Source organism: Lithobates pipiens, unplaced genomic scaffold (genome assembly GCF_037356315.1).
Source record: "Lithobates pipiens isolate NorthernLeopardFrog02 unplaced genomic scaffold, aLitPip1_a1.2 Scaffold_22, whole genome shotgun sequence".
NCBI lineage: Eukaryota > Metazoa > Chordata > Amphibia > Anura > Ranidae > Lithobates > Lithobates pipiens.
This window is the reverse complement of record NW_027507784.1, coordinates 107,462,986-107,481,143: the sequence shown is the minus strand read 5'-3', so window position 1 is coordinate 107,481,143 and position 18,158 is coordinate 107,462,986.

Sequence of the window (18,158 nt, the reverse complement as noted above, 5' to 3'; positions counted from 1 at the left end):
GTGACGACTTTTATGTTTGTTTTTTTAAAGTCCTAGAAATCCATTCCTACATCTGTATTACACCATCTACTTGAGAGACTTAAAGGAAATAGTAAGCACGCCCTATCATATAAATGCATTTACACATTTATATATTAAGCTTACCTTGAGTAGTCTGTCTCTGCATTTCATACATTTTCCCCCCTAAAAGTCTGAGCAACTGTTAGTACTAGGAGTGTGGAGGACACTAGACAGGACATTGCCTATTGATAGTAGTACACAGTGGGGGTTATTTACTAAAGCTAGAGAGTGCAAGATCAGGCTCACTTCTGCATAGAAACCAATCAGCGTCCAGGTTTTATTGCCAAAGCTTAATTAAACAAAGCTGAGGTTAGAAGCTGATTGGTTTCTATGCAGAAGTGAGCAGGATTTTGCACTCTCCAGCCTTAGTAAATAAACCCCAATGTACAATGTGTCTGCGTGTATCTATTGCGTGTTTCTGTGTATGTCTGTTTATTAAAGAAATATTAATAATAGAAAAAAAAAACATACACACACACACACACATATATATATATATATATATATATATATATATATATATATATATATATATATATATATATATATATATATATATATATATATATACACATACATATATATTCCCCTATTATTAATATTAATATTTCTTTAATAAACAGACACACACAGAGACACACAATAAATACACGCAGACACATTGTACATTGGGGTTTATTTACTAAGGCTGGATATATATATCTATATATATATATATATATAGATATATATATCTATATATATATATATATATATATATATATATATATATATATATATATATATATATACATTATACATATTATGGGACCTTTCTAATTTATATAGATGAACTGATGTGGTTAAGGACTTCTTTGAAAAAGAACAAGACAACACTACCTATCAACCAAAGAGTTTTTATATATATTTATTTATATTATATTATATACTATATATTATATTTATATATATTTTACTTTATAGAGTTACTGTAGCGTACATTATACTGTATAGTATTTAATTCATTTTTATTTGCTTTACATATAAGGGATTTATATTCCATGTAAGTATGTGTATATATATATATATATATATATATTTTTTTTAGATGTGTACATATAAATGCTTGTTTACTGAAGCATCCTCTTAGCATTTAAAAACGCTACACGCTACACTGTCATGAACCATATCGTAAGTCAATTTGTATTCACTGAAATAGTAGGCAATATATAGTATGATAGGATATAATATAATTATATAATAATATAATATATAACAATTTTAACTGTAAGCATAACCAAAAACTAAGATTAAACACACCACAGTAGGTTCTATGAACACTGGGCTTAAAAAAAAAAAAAAAAAAAAAAAAAAAAAAAAAGCTAGTCCCTGCAGGAAAAAAAAGTTGTGTGTGTTTTTCTGCCAGAAAGCTCCAATCAAAAACGCAAACCATAAGGTTTTTTTCCTGCCTCTAAACGCTGAGCCTAAAATATGCCTGTAATCATCCTAATGCGTATGAACACATAGGATAGCATTGAGCTGCTTCTACAGGTAGAACACAAAACTCCTGCAGACGCAACGATTTTTAAGCCAATGTGCATGGACCCATAATTGCTGCTTCTACAGGAGTTTTGTGTTTTGCCTGTAGAAGCAGCTCAATGTTAATCTACATTAGGACATTTAGCATATTTTAAGCTATTTTAAGTTTGTGATAGGAGTTTTCTGGCAGAAAAAAAAACGCTTAACTAAATGCAACATGTGTTTAAGCCAGTGTACATGGACCCTGTTCTATTGTATATTTTAAAATTAAGTTAAAAGATGTTATATTGTAGCAATAGTTCTAGTATTTGTAACATGCATTGTTTAACAGCGTAATACAATATATATCCAGTAGGTGGCAGAACAATCCCACTTATCGAATTTTTCCAGCTGCCCATACAATGCATGCATTTTTTTCTCTTGCTGTCTTCTGCGTCATCTTGTCATAGACATATTACTGAATCCTTTATGTTTTATAAAACATTATTAACCACAATGGAAGGAGCATACATATATATATAAATAATATTTGTTGGAAGACAAGTTGCACAAGAGGAGTTATTAGTAAGGCAGCGGAGAATATTAGGAAGTGTCTAGCCTTGTGGGATGAAATGCTCACGTTCAGTGTCAAGGCCAAATATTCCCTGAATGTAGAAAATAAATAAAGGGCGAAAATTTTCCAAGGTCAAGTGCGCCTTTTTTATTTCTGATTTAGGGATTTCTACACTGTCCTCCATTGCTTCATCTTCGGACACGTATTAGCATTGGGAAATGCACAAACATGTCACTTTGTTGTGTAGGTAAGGGAAGTACTGACGCTACTATAGCTCACAACGATGGCACATTGCATAGGACAATAGGGGATTCATTGACTTGCATTTTTTATATAACTAATAATAACAATATAAGTAACATTTACTAAAGTTCTGCACATTTTCTTCGGCCAGTTTTTTTTTTTTTTTTAAGAAAAGTTCCCTAGACCTGTGAAGGTGCTTCCAGTAAATACAGATAGATTATCACTTTGAGATGAAAATCACCCCTATAGTAATTGGTTGCATTTACATATGTCAAGCAGTAAAGATTGTGTCAAAAATATACATTTCCCTATACTATAGCAAACATAACTGATAAAATAAAAAATAATACTGCGAATTTAAAGCATGTAGAGCATCTGCTATTAAAAAACAAAACAAAAAACAAAAAAAACAAGCTATATTAACTAACCAGATTAGAGTTGGACTTTTGAATTTCCTAAAAATAAAACAAAACCAAAAGAATGTTTATATTGATGAGAAAGTAAAGGTAATATTTTAATTGTTGGTACAGAAAAATAGCAACATATTCGTGTAAATAAACTGGGGTATTACGTTTCCTGCTTTTCATCTGTCAGCTTTCTCATTGTTTATCTCTTGATTATTTAACTAATTATTGAGTACCTTTAGTCTTTATTATTCGTCTATTATACAACTACATTTGCTATATTACAACTCACAGGTATTTTTTTTAAGTGACACTAATCCTGATCTGAAAAACAAAAAACAAAAAAACGTAATCTTAACGAAAAAGGAACCTTCTATTGCTCTTTTCTGCTGGGATCTGACTTCCTGTTAGAGGGTGGCTACATTTATGGGGTTTTTATAGTCCCACTCAAAGTAGGAACATATACATCTCCTCTGTTGCTGGTTCTCAAGATGGACTATGGACTAGGGAGATGGGATTTGTAGTGTGCATAGAGCAGTGAATAGGACTGTAACTAATGTGTACTGCTTGTTCAAAACCAAGGGAAGTCAGGGGGAAAAGGGGAAGTTACCAGCACATGAAGGATGTTGCAAGGAGGAAGAAAAATATAGAAACTCATGCAAAATACATTACAGGGGTATCAGGCAGCGGTTGTGTGGATTTTTTTTTTTTAGAGGAGGGTATTATTTAGTGTCACGTTAGAATCACTATTGTATTACAACACCTTTCCGAACCCTTCCTTTACCAACATACAACTAGCCCCCAAAGCCTACCAATAAGTGTGAACATACATTTGATAAAAGCTCATGAAGCAACCAGTTCACCAATCACTGGCAACAATCAGCCCTCCAAGCTAAGTAACCAATTAATCTTACTGAATTCAGAAACAAGTTTAAAATATTTAGCATATTGGAAAATCTTTTAAACACTGATAGCACAACTTTACATTTTCTATGAAGTTAAAGTACTTGGAAACCTAACAACTAAATTGCATTTATTAAGCTTTAACATGTTTATGCGATTTCAAATTCAATTATTGCAAATAACTAAAATAATACCTGGTGCTCCCAGGATTCCAGTGCTTGTTTAGGCACTTCAGTTTATAGGATGATAGTCCTCTGTCTCCCGAGTGTGCATTTGTGTTGTCACATGAACTTCTGATGGAGACTACCAGTGGTCATGCTTTACTGTTGTCATCAGGAAACCTGCCCCCTGAATTCTCAGCACATAGCTGGAGTGTATGCATGAAGACACTAAACAGGAATTGGCTGAAAAAGGCTGCAGGAGACCAGCAGTGTTTTTTTTTTTAATGGCAGTTGTTTAGGATACACAGTGCTTTAGCAAACGCAATGTCCTTCAGTGAGGGTTTAAATCGACTTTGGGAGGTGTGTGTGTGTGTGGGGGGGGGGGGGGGGGGCTTAATCAGCTGCATAACAGGATAGCTGTGAGCTACACAGTGGTTTATGTACTAAACACAAATAGTCCGTGCACTTTACAAGTGCAGTTGCTGTAGAGCTTAGTAAATTAGGGGAAGCTTCACTTTGCAAAGATTACCCAAGCACAACGTAAGGGACATTTTCCTTTAGTAAATCCACCCCAGTTTACCACTCTGAACCCAGCTGCTGGCAAAGAAAGTTTTCGGCAGGCTGGAATATGTACATGTACAATAAGGTGTACTAAATGGTAGATGTCTGTTTTTTAAGCTGATCTACTGTCTTCAGGGGTTTCTGAAGATCGTGAATTAACCTTGTGTACACTGCTTGACATCCTTACATATTTCAAGCAAACGTTTAAAAAAAAGAGAGTTTCTTGATTCACAATTGCAATATACACAATCCAATCCTTGTTTTTAAGCAAAAGTCGGCATGAAATTTATAAGGACATATAGCAGTGTACACAGTGATGATTTATATTTTTATTGGTGGAGTCACGCCCCTGTGGCGCCTTATGTGTTAAATATATGTAAGCATTTTGGGTTTAAGCACAGGCATATCGCCATACTTATTTAGTGGTTTCTGAGCCTTTAATGCAAATGAGATGCAATGAAAATCAGGAAAGTTGAAAGAAGTCTGAATTATTTCTCTTCAAAGTTCTGTTCCAGTGAACCAAAGTAATAGCACAAGGTTGACAGTATGACAGTAAGGGAACTAGCATATTTTAAAGGAAAGTTCAGTAATAGCATATACCAAGTTTCTCCAATGACATGTGTACTTAGGGTGCTCACTGGTATTGGGGTGCAGTATTTTTCTAAATCTCTTCTAACTAAACTTGGCTTGCACACTTAGAGAACACTTTAAAGGGAAAGTGTAATGCATTTCTTCTGAACACAGATTTATATATTTAAAAAACAAAACAAAAAAAAACAAAAAAACTATAGCACTGCCTACCTTTATTTTTATGTCACACTCACATTTTTAAATGCAAGCCTTTTCATGCTTTTATTGTGTTAAGATTTGTAGATTAACCACTAGAGGGAGCTCTTAATATGACAGCTTCTTTCAACTTTCCTGCTTAATGGCTGTTTAGTTAAGCCTCAAAGGGAGTGCATTGTTTTCAATTAATTGGTCCACTTATTAAGAGAGAGAGAGAGAGAGAGAGAGAGAGAGAGAGAGAGAGAGACCATAGCCATTGTGTGGTACTGCAAAAATGATAGCCAAGCCTGGATATATTTAGCAAAGATGGTTATTTTAGATTGTAAGCTCTAAGGAGCAGGGCCGCCTGATTCCTCCTGTATTGAACTGCATACTAACTGTGCTGTCTGCCCTCATCTTGTAAAGTTCTTGACAAAAATAATAATCCCCATGTGTATACATCATTGCAATCTATAATTTAAAGCATTAAAACACATTGAACATTTCTGTTAAATTGTTTTGAAAATTGAAGCATTGAAGGACAATGTATTTTCTGTTATGGAGAGGCCAAGGACAAAAGTAGGAAGATACCAGAGCCAGGTTTTTGTCAGGAGATGCACAAGCAACTATCTTCCACAATTACCAGGTAGCTTTCAACTGTACTTTTATCACTTTGAGGAAGCCTCACAGGACCCAGTCATTGTTCACATGACTTAGCTACATGATCTTCAGGATCATTTCAACACCCATCCTTATGGACACAACACAGGTTCAGAACTTTCTCTGACAAATATTTTCCAGCACAGGCTTCAGATGATTAGTGGCTGTTCAGAAATTGGATTAGTGACTGCAAAGTAATAGAGTTATGCCCTGTACACATGGTCAGAAATTCCAACAGAAAAGGTCAGATCAGATTATATTGTCGGAAAATCCGATCGTGTGTGGGCTCTATCTGACTTTTTCCGAAAAAATTTGAGAGCAGGATCTAAAATTTTCCGCCAAAAAAATCCGATCTGACTTTTTCCGATCGTTTGTAGAGAATTCCGACTGACAAAGTGCCACGTATGCTCAGATCCAATTACGAGACCAAAGCTATTGGCTACTAGCCTCTATGTAGTCCCGTCCTACGGAACTAACGTCACCTTGTTCCAAACGATCCGATTTTTACAACAACTTTGTCCAACCGTGTGTATGCCACACCAGTTTTGGACAAGATCCGTCTGAAAAAATCAGACGGATTTTGTGGTCGGAATGTCTGGCCTTGTGTACAGGGCATCACCCTCTCTAGGCTGGTCATGCACTGGCAGTTTTTCTTAAAGTTCAACTAAACTAACCTATTATTTATAGCCAATGAAGCTGCCATCTTACCCACTGTTAAATCTGCAGTTTTCATGGTGCTGCACATGTAATCAGCTATGACACCAGCCATTTGATGGCTTCACAGTTCCTGAGTCTGAAAGCTAACATAAGCAACTGTAAAAGTTTGCATTCAACGCACACCTTAAATGAAATTGTTCTGCCTTAAAGCAGTAGTAAACCACCATGTTTTTTTAACCCGCAAGGCAATCTTATAATGTGCTAGTATACATCTCATACTAGCAAATGATGTGAAACTTACCTTAAAATGAAGCCCTCCAGCGATGAACTGTCACCGCTGACAGGGCTTTCCTTTTCACCCGGCCGCACATGATCGTGGGAGCCGCAATTCATGGCACAGGGCTCCGAAGAAACAGCACGGTCGTTTCATCAGAGCACATGTTCCGGTGATATCACTGGCCTATTCACAAGTAAATATCTCCTAAATGGTGCACGTTTAGGAGATTTTACTGTACCCATAGGGAAGCCTATAAAGGCTTCCCTATAGGTAGATGCCAACCATGGCTTCCAACTTTATGATTCAAGATGGTAATTTATCAAAACTGGAGGTGACAGAAACAGTTGTGCATGGCCAACCAATCTACTTCTAGCTTTCATTTTCAAGGTTTTCAAACTAAACAATCTGAAAATAGAAGCTGAATGGTTGCCATATGCAGCTGCTCCAGATGTTGTCTGCTCCAGTTTTTATGAATGCCCCCAATAGGATAATTTACTAAAGGAGTTGGGGGTCTTCACTAAAAAACTTATAGTTATAAAGCCCCAATCTTGGATGAGATAAATTGGATAATTAATTTAATCCTCATTTGTATTGAAGATTTTCAGCTCAGTAAATCAGCCTTAAAGGGGTATTAAGGTAATTATTTTTTAAAATAACAAACCAGTCTATACTTACCTAGTCTGTGCATTGGAACCACACAGAGTGGCTGGAAACCTCCTCTTATCGGGTCCCCCACCGGCGCTTCTGGCCCCTCCTCTCTCTGGCCAGTGCCCCAATGGGAAGCCACTTCCCATCGGGGCACTAGTGCATGCTCACACCGGGACATAGACAGTGGGACTCGGTCCCGCCCCTCCACTGTAACTGGCTGTGATTGACATCACTGGGAGCCAATGGCTCCTGGTACCCCAGCAAAGCCATCAAGACCCAGAAGTAAGGGGAAAAAAGATCTGCAGACATGCACTGCGCTGGATCGAATGAGGTCTCAGGTAACTAAAGGGTGGCTGAGGGGGCAATGCTGACACCTAAACATTTTTTTACCTTAATGGAAGGAATGCATAAAGGTAATAAATGTTTAGACTTTACAGCCACTTTAATATATTTAAATTAACTGAATTATAGAATTATTGGAGTGATTACAATTGAGTTAATGAAATGGCACCCATACACACTGAATAAAATAAGCAATGCTTCCAATTTTGAGCATTGCTGGTAATTATTAACCACATCTGAGGTGAAGGAGGTTGAGAAGTCTTTGAAAATTAAAAGTGCTTATTATTGTAGTGGGAGATTTTCAAGCTCATTGGAAAATCTCCAAGTGAACCATTTTTTTTAACTACCATGTAGAGTACTTGAGTGAGGATGATTTACTAAAGAAGAAGTTAAAGCGGAGGTCCACCCTAAAGTGGACCTTCCGCTCATTGGAATCCTCCCCCCCTCCGGCGCCACAATTGGCACCTTTCAGGGGGGAGGGGGGTGCAGGTACCTGTATAGTACAGGTATCTGCACCCACTTCCGGGATATCTCTCTGCGGAAAGGGGCGTAGAATACGCCCCTTTCTGAAAGTCCCCCGCTGCCTGCTGGGAAACACACAGATCCCAGAGGCAGCGGGTCCATCCTTATTGCGCAGCGCGACTCGCGCATGCGCAGTAGGGAACCGGGAAATGAAGCCGAAAGGCTCCACTTCCTGATTCCCATACCCAAGATGGCGGTGGCAGCACCCAAGAGACGATCGAGAGATCGGCTTCGGGTGCCGACATCGCGGGCGCGCTGGACAGGTAAGTGTCACTATTTTAAAAGTCAGCAGCTGCAGTATTTGTAGCTGCTGGCTTTTAAAAAAAAAACGCGGACTCCCGGCGGACTCCCGCTTTAAGAATCTCCTCTAAAAAACCTGTGACTGTTCATTTCAATTATCCAGTCAAGAGAAAAGCAAGACAGTTGAAGTGAAGACCATACCACATATATACAATATAAAGATTCTCAGCTTCTGTAGTAAATCATACTCAATAATAGCATCGGGTGAGAATTGCAGAGGTTACTGGCAATCCATTAGAGGGAGACATCCAAACCATAATTTCTGGCCAGCCTAATATATGTTTGACCGCTTTTTGGACTTTGTGACATTTTAAGATGATTGGTGATTTATTTTTATCAGGTGATTGGTTATATTTAATTGTTTTCACTTTGAAAAGTAACAGATACCATTTGTCTTTAACTGTCCTTTAATAATATTGTGCATCTTTAAGATGAATATTGGAATGGAATTATTGATAAGCTGGAAAATCATTTTGACAGATATCTTGTCCTTAGACATCGTTTTTGTACCTTACCCTAACAGAATACTCCTTTAGCAAAGTGAATATTCAGTTTAAAAAGTGTATCTTCACTCTCCAAAGTCAATGATAGTAAATAGCATATGTTTATTAAGCAACAAATCCCTGCCGTGAAGATTGCAGGCATTCTCGGAGAACAAGTTCTCCTCTGAGGTGTCCGCTTATGAAGCAGTGACAAATATCCACTGCTCCGTTTTCTGGCACTCACAGAGGTGATCTCTCTTCTCTGAGTGCCAATTTATGAAGCGGTGTAGATCGCTTCTCATTTCAAACGCTTCAAACAGTGGAGAATGGCCCCTGATACTTGAATCTCATAAGACTTAACGAGATTACAGAGCCAGAAGTTCACCAAAACACTTGAGGCGTTTATTAAAGAGGAAGTAAACCCTTCCAAACAACTTGGACCTATAGGTAAGCCTAGATTAAGGCTTACCTGTAGGTCCAAGCAATATCTCCTAAACCTATATGGTTTAGGAGATATTTGCCCGAAAATGGGCACCGCTGTCTACAGCGCATGCGCCGTAGACAGCGGCGCATGCGCCGTAGACAGCGGCGCGCAGGCGCACTAAATGCGGCAAATCCAAGAATGGATTTGCCTAATTTGTCGACTCCCGTGCGCATGCGCGGGAGTGACGTCATCGCGGCTTCGCCGTATGGCAGCGGCGGAGCTGCGAGACGCGACTCCCGTGCGCATGCGCCGGAGTGACGTCATCGCGGCTGCGCAGCTGTGATTCGTCGGAGCTGCGAGACGCCACCAGCAACATGGATGCGGCGGACTACAGGGGACAGCGGCGACTTCGCTGGCTCCTGTGTCAGGTAAGTGACACATAATGAGCTACTATGCGATGCATAGTAGTCCATTATGCTTTACCTTTGCAGGGAAAAAAAGAGGAAGTAAACCCATCAGGGTTTACTTCCTCTTTAAGCAGTGATAAAGTATCACTGCTCATGTTAATAAAATAAATTGTCCCCCTACATAATATATATATATACACACACATTATATATACATATGTATACACACACACCAATTATATATATATGCATACACATTATATATATATATATATATATACTGAACACAATTATAAACACAACACTTTTTTGTTTGTCCCTATTTATCATGAGCTGAACTTAAAGATCTATGACTTTTTCTATGTACACAAAAGGCTTATTTCTCTCAAATATTGTTCACAAATCTGTCTAAATCGGTGTTAGTGAGCACTTCTCCTTTGCCAAGATAATCCATCCACCTCACAGGTGTGGCATATCAAGATGCTGATTAGACAGCATTGATTATTTGCACAGGTGTGCCTTAGTCTGGCCACAATAAAAGGCCACTCTAAGAAGCCTTTCACACTGTTCTGCCTAGGGCATCAGCGGTAAAGCGGCGCTATTTTTAACGCTGCTTTACCGTCACTTTAGCGGCGCTATTTGTCAGCTAGCAGGGTGTTTTTTACCCCCCCCCCCGCTAGTGGCCAAAAAAGGGTTAAATCTAACTGCAAAATGCCACAGAAGCGGCGTTTTGCCGGCGGTATAGCAGCGCTGCCCCATTGATTTCAATGGGGAGGAGCGGTGGAGGAGTGGTGAGTTCACCGCTCCTTCACCTCTCCAAAGAAGCTGCTGGCAGGACTTTTTCTGACGCCTCGGTCTTTCACACTGGAGTGAATGGAGCCACTTTTTTCAGGCGCTATGCAGACGTTATTTTTAGCGCTGTAGCGCCTGAAAAACGCCTCCGGTGTGAAAGGGGTCTAAAATGTGCAGTTTTATCACACTGCCACATCACAATGCCACAGATGTCGCAAGTTTATCACAATGCCACAGATGTCGCAAGTTTTGAGGGAGCGTGCAATTGGGATGCTGACTGCAGAGCTGTTGCCCTTGAATTGAATGTTAATTTCTCTACCATAAGCCGTCTCCAAAGGCGTTTGAGAGAATTTGGCAGTACATCCACTGGCCTCACATTCGCAGACCACGTGTAACCACACCAACCCAGGACCTCCACATCCAGCATATTCACCTCCAAGATCATCTGAGGCCAGCCACCCGGACAGCTGCTGCAACAATCGGTTTGCAGAGCCAAAGAATTTCTGTACAAACTGTCAGAAACCATCCCAGGGAAGGGAATCTGCATGCTCGTCATCCTCATCGTGACCTGATTGCAGTTTGTCATCGTAACTGACTTCAGTGGGCAAATGCTCAAATTGCTGTTCCCTCAAAATAACTCAACACACAGCCATTAATGTCTAAACCGCTGGCAACAAAAGTGAGTACACCCATTAAGTGAAAATGTCCAAATTGGGCCCAATTAGCCATTTTCCCTCCCCGGTGTCATGTGACTCATTAGTGTTACAAGGTCTGAGGTGTGAATGGGGTGCAGGTGTGTTAAATTTGGTGTAATTGCTGTCACTCTCTCTGGTCACTGGAAGTTCAACATGGCACCTCATGGCAAAGAACTGGAACGGGATCTGAAAAAAAGAATTGTTGCTCTACATAAAGATGGCCTAGGCTATAAGAAGATTGCCAAGACCCTGAAACTGAGCTGTAGCACATTGGCCAAGACCATATAGTGGTTTAACAGGACAGGTTCCACTCAGAACAGCCATAGTCGACCAAAGAAGTTGAGTGCACGTGCTCAACATCATATTCAGAGCTTGTCTTTGGGAAATAGACATATGAGTGCTGCCAACATTGCTGCAGAGGTTGAAGGGTGGGTGGTCAGCCTGCCAGTGCTACACACTGCATCAAATTGGCCTGAATGGCTGTCTTCCCACAAGGAAGCCTTTTCTAAAGACGATGCACAAGAAAGCCTGTAAACAGTTTTCTAAAAACAAGCAGACTAAGGACATGGATTACTGGAACCATCTCCTGTGGTCTGATAGGACCAAGATAAACTTATTTGGTTCGGATGGTATCAAGCGTGTGTCGTGGCAACCAGGTGAGGAGTACAAAGACAAGTGTGTCTTGCCTACAGTCAAGCATGGTGGTGGGAGTGTCATAGTTTGGGGCTGCATGAGTGCTGCTGAAACTGGGGAGCTACAGTTCATTGAGGGAACCATGAATGCCAACATGTACTGTGATATACTGAAGCACAGCATGATCCTGTCCCTTCGGAGATTGGGCTGCAGGGCAGTATTCCAACATGATAATGACCCCAAACACAACTCCAAGACGACCACTGCCTTGCTAAAGAAGCTGAGGGTAAAGGTGATGGACTGGTCAAGCATGTCTCCAGACCTAAACCTTATTAAGCACCTGTGGGGCATCCTCAAACAACAGGTGGAGGAGCGCAAGGTCACTAACATCCACCAGCTCTGTGATGTCATCATGGAGGAGTGGAAGAGGACTCCAGTGGCAACCTGTGAAGCTCTGGAGAACTCCATGCCTAAGAGTTTTAAGGCAGTGCTGCAAAATAATGGTGGCCACACAAAATATTGACACTTTGGGCCCAATTTGGACATTTTCACTTAGGGGTGTACTCACATTTGTTGCCAGTGGTTTAGACATTAATGGCTGTGTGTTGAGTTATTTTGAGGGGACAGCAAATTTACACTGTTATACAAGCTGTACACTCACTACTTTACATTGTCACAAAGTGTAATTTCTTCAGTGTTGGCACATGAAAAGATATAATAAAATATTTACAAAAATGTGAGAGGTGCTCACTTTTGTGAGAGAGAGGGAGAGAGAGGGAGAGAGAGAAAGAGAAAGAGGATACATAGAGTATCTCTTCTCTTTCCTTTCCTTCTCTCAATTATATCTATTTGTATAAATATATATATATTTACCCTGTGGTGAAATATAGGAAGAAAGAAGTCTTTCACACCAGCTTCTCTCCTAGATTCTCCACCTCTGTGCTGGAGACTCTTTTATGAAGCAGTGAAAACTATTCACTGCTCCATTCTCTGGCATTCACAGAGTGCCAGTTTATGAAGCTGTGAAGATGCTTCTCCTTTGGAGGAGTAAAGCGATCTACAAACACTTCAAACAATGGAGAACGCCCCCGGATACTGGAATCTACTGAAACATATAGATTACAGTACCATAAATTCACTGAAACACTGAGGGAGACTGCCCACCTAGTTAATAAAATATCTATATCTATATATATATCTATATCTATCTATCTATCTATCTATCTATCTATCTATCTATCTATCTATCTATATATATATATATATATACACAGATCAGTGAAGTGTTGAGATCCAGCTTCATAAACTAGTCTTTCTGTGTCAATCACAGCTTCTCTTGCACCGAGATCATTGGCAGACAACATGTTAATGGACTGATCAGGGGCAATCCTAAGGATCACACTTTTTACAGTGTCATTAAGGAAACCTGTAGGAAGGAGATATTTTTATGTAAGGGTCAGGGAAATCTTCAGATCTCACTTTCATAAACTGGCCATTTGGGACAGAACGATCATGTACTGTGATAAGAACATGTTCTCTGCTCCTCATCTCAGCTACATAAACCTGTACACACCAGAGATCAGCCTGGTCCTCAGGATCACAGCTTTACTCTATTTTATAAAGGGACACCAAGGTCAGTGAGATCCTAAGATCTCCCTTTAATAAACTGGCTGTTTGTTTCAGAAGCCAGAAGCGTTGTGTGCTTAGATGATCCTCTGAGAAGATCTTCTCTGCTGATCTTCTCAGTTAGATCTGTTAATGATCTAAAATGAGCTGCTATCATCGTGATTGAAGCTTATCTCAGTTTCATAAATAGACTGTGAAGCTGTGTTCACTCTGAATAATTATATGCATGAAAAAACAAAGGATATGTGCTGCACCACTACGTGATAAGCTCACCTTGCAGTGAACGTTGACTTTTCTAAGTAGGATACATTTCTTTAGTGAATCAACACTGTTGATTTTCTTGTTCAAAATCTTCCCCCTGGTTACTATAGATGGCCCAATGTTTCAATTTTAAAGCATTTATTACAAGGAAGTATCTGCATTCCTAGGTAACCCATGGCGGACTTCTGGGGTTTAGGCTTGCATCTGCACACCTGCCCTCCATCTTACTTCTCCAGCGGACATGAGCAGTCCACTGTTGAAGTGATGTGTGACGTGGGCTATGCGCGCATCACGCCGTTCCAATGTGCTGACGCTTTGCACACGTGTGAATGGGCCAGGGCGGTGTGCGTGCAGCTCAGGATGTCAGATGGAAGGTGCACACCCACCTGCCTCTGTCCGAACACAGCTGACAATATTCAACAGTGATAATTGACTGGATGGAAATCAGATATACAGGCACACCCCACTATTAAGTACGCAATGGGATTTATTTACTAAAGCTGGAAAGTGCAAAATCAGGCTCACTTCTGCATAGAAACCAATGAGTTCTAAACTTGGCTTGTTCAATTAACCCCTTCCCGCCGAGCGTACGCAGATGTGCGTACTCGGCTTCCGGGGGTTATACCGGGATGATGCCCGCACCTGCAGGCATCATCCCGGTACCGTTTTTTTCAGCGGGCGATTGGCTATCCAGACATAACAACCGATGCAGCTAAAAGCCGCTCGGCTGTTATGCCGGAGGAGCGGGAGGGGACGTCCCCCCTCCCGCCGCCGTTACCGGTGCTCCCGCTTGATCGGGAGCACCGATTCAGGTTCCGCTGCCTCCGGCTGCTGGGGAGGAACTGGAACGAAGCCGTAATCGGCTTCGTTACAGTCTCCTCATAGTAAACATGGAAGCGACGTCATGACGTCACTTCCCGTTTACTCGGCTGCCAATGGCACCGGTTTTAAAAAAATATACGGTATTCAGAATCGCCGTTTTCGGCGATCTGAATACATTGAAGTGTAAAGGAGGGGTGGGGGGTCTTTTAGACCCCCGATCCCTCCATAAAGAGTACCTGTCACCACCTATTACTGTCACAAGGGATGTTTACATTCCTTGTGACAGCAATAAAAGTGATCAATTTTTTTTTTTTTTTAAACAATTTAGTCATTTTAAAATAAATAAAAAAAAAAGAAAAAAAAATTTTTTTTTAAAGCGCCCGCCGTCCCCGCGAGCTCGTGAAGCAAAGAAAACACATACGGAAGTTGTGCCCGCGTATGTAAACGGTGTTCAAATCACACATGTGAGGTATCGCCGCGATCGTCAGAGCGAGAGCAATAATTCTAGCACTAGATCTCCTCTGTAACGCTAACCTGGTAACCGTAAAAAAAAATTAAATCGTCGCCTATTGAGATTTTTAGGTACAGTACTTTGTCGTCAATCCACAAGTGCGCGCAATTATAAAGTGTGACATGTTTGGTATCTATTTACTCGGCGTAACATTATCTTTCACATTACGCAAAAAAATTGGGCTAATTTTACTGTTTTGTTTTTTTTTTAATTCATGAAAGTGTCCCTTTTCCCAAAAAGTTGCGTTTAAAACACCGCTGCGCAAATACCGTGTGACATAAAATATTGCAACAATCGCCGTTTTATTCTCTAGAGTCTCTGCTAAAAAAAAATATATATATAATGTTTGGGGGTTCCAAGCAATTTTCTAGCAAAAAATATGGATTTTAACTTGTAAACACCAAATTCCAAAAATAGGCTTAGTCATGAAAGGGTTAAGCTTTGGTAATAAAACCTGAAAGCTCATTGGTTTCTATGCAGAAGTGAGCCTGATTTTGCACTTCCCAGCTTTAGTAAATAAACCCCATTGTGTACTTAAAAGTGGGGTATGCCTGTAACCCACATGGCAGCACACTTCTGACATCCACTCTGAGGAAGCTGGATGTCAGAGGGCTGTGCTCCTCTGGTCAAACAAACTCCCTAAGGTATTTACTAACATTTCAATTACTGTCAGTTAAAATCTCTTTTTCTTATACTTCTGCTTAAAGCACTGTAAATGCATATTCAGTGGAATTCCATTCCCCATACTCTTTGGTTTGCCTCGCATTATAGCAATTTTCTTCAAATAAAATAAATGTAGGTTTTGATCCTATAATGCTGGGTTGTTGGATTGGATGTGAGTGTTGTCTCTCTCACCCTATCCACCGGATGGACAAAGCACATATATTATTTCTCTATACTTGACTATACTTTCATGTGTCTCTCCCTGAGGACTTTTGATCCTGTTTGGGGACACATGAAACAAATGTATTATTTATTTTATGTAAGCATTGTCTAATTTCTATGCATTTTGAGAGTATCATTTAGCTCATTTGCTATTTACATAGGTCTACAGGCAAGTTTAGAAAGACTTCTGTATATCCTATGAGAGCCTTTTTGTCCCTACCTTGGACTACTACATGAATCAGGTATTAGATCTTTATACTCAACATCTTGGTATATTTTGTTTCACCCCAAATAATAGGATATACAATATTAATATTTTCTCGGTCACCTTTGCCAATCTTTGGCCTCAGTGCTCTTATTTATCCAGAATTCCATGGTCTGGGGAGTTCGTCGTCACTGCTCTTTTGATCCATTCCCAACATAGAGGAATATATAACCTCTAAGGGGTTACTGAAACATAACTTTTAAAACACAGTCCTCCTCTCATTCTCCTTGATTTTAAAGATAGTTCAATGGAATGTTCATCTATGACACCACCCTAGTAAATGCAAGTCTACCAGATATAGGATATTGTACCTGTTATAATTACTCTACTGAAAACAAATTGTGTTTGGTGATCTTTAAACACATGTATATTTTAAAATGTTATAGGTGTACAATCTGTTTCCTAACAAAACACCCCTGATGAAAGAAAATAAACTGAAACGCGTCGGCTGAAGGACAATACTGGGCATTATGCTTGGATTATGGCATTTCTGGACACAGATTTGTATACATTCGGTGTTCCTGTTGATGTGTAAATGTTTTTAAACTCATTTTGCTAAATAAATACTGTTTGTTACTAAATATACAACTTTTCTATATATCTCTCTTAAATATATATGTGCCAACAAAGTCTACTTAGGGGTATTCATTTTGTTAGGTAACAAAGTCAAACATGGTGATACCCCACTTTCCTCTATCTGGGCCATTAAAGTTTAATAAAGATAAAAAGTTGCTTGAGAAGCTGAGAACAGGAAGATTTCCCCACTCATTGTTTGGGCATTAGTCCTGTGTAAAAGCAGATATCTCTCAATTATTTTTGGTGGAGATCTCTGCCTGTCTATGGCTAGCCTCCCCTGAGACAGAGTATCAATGAAGCTGAAGCATTTCTGTATTTTATGAAGTGAACATGTCTAGAGATTTCTAAAAGGGAAGAGCTATGCACATCTTACAAGGGGCTGTAGCCATAAAGTGCAACAATTGAGATTGTGGCTGGATGGGCGAACAGTAACCAGGGGGAAAATTCCCATCTACCATTACATGTCAATTGCCTTCTTTTGTTCTAGCAAGTCAATTGCTGTAATTCAGGGTTGTATTCAGCATTGGTTCTATTCTGCCTTTTACTGTTAAAAGCCTGAAGAAGATCAAGATGTGAGCTATGACAAAGTGCACCAGCCAGCTCAGTGCATGTAAATATTAGTCCATTAAATTTGTAAGACTGGTGAATTGTATGCTGGGGGATGGGACTTCCAAAAGGAAGACGGTAAGCTTCAAAAGGGTATCATTAAAACTATATTACATTCCAGGGATTTCCAAGTCTTTAGATTGTTGTGTTATAGTAAATATAACCGCATAAAGCACAGTTCATTTTGGTGAATTTGTGTATAACCAACAATAATACAAAATTAGCAGATTGGGCTCATTTACTAAAGGAGTTAATATTCTTCACACAGTAAATCATGTGAATATGTACCTTAGTTATCCAATCTGTAAAAAAAAAAAAACCTGAATCAGGAAATCAAATCAGAAATTTATTTTTCACAAGACTGAATATAAGTGAATATTCACACAATTTATTGCGTGAAGTTTCCTTTAGTAAAGGAGTACAAATAAAAATATTTTTTTTTATTATTCACAGATAATTGACTTGAGTTTTGCACAGCACATAATAATAACCAAGTAGAAAAACAGCACTCTTGAGTTTCAGATTCTCCTTTTCTCACTTATAAATACACAAACAAGTCTAACAAAGGAAGTCTGATTAATTTCAAGATTGTGTAAAAG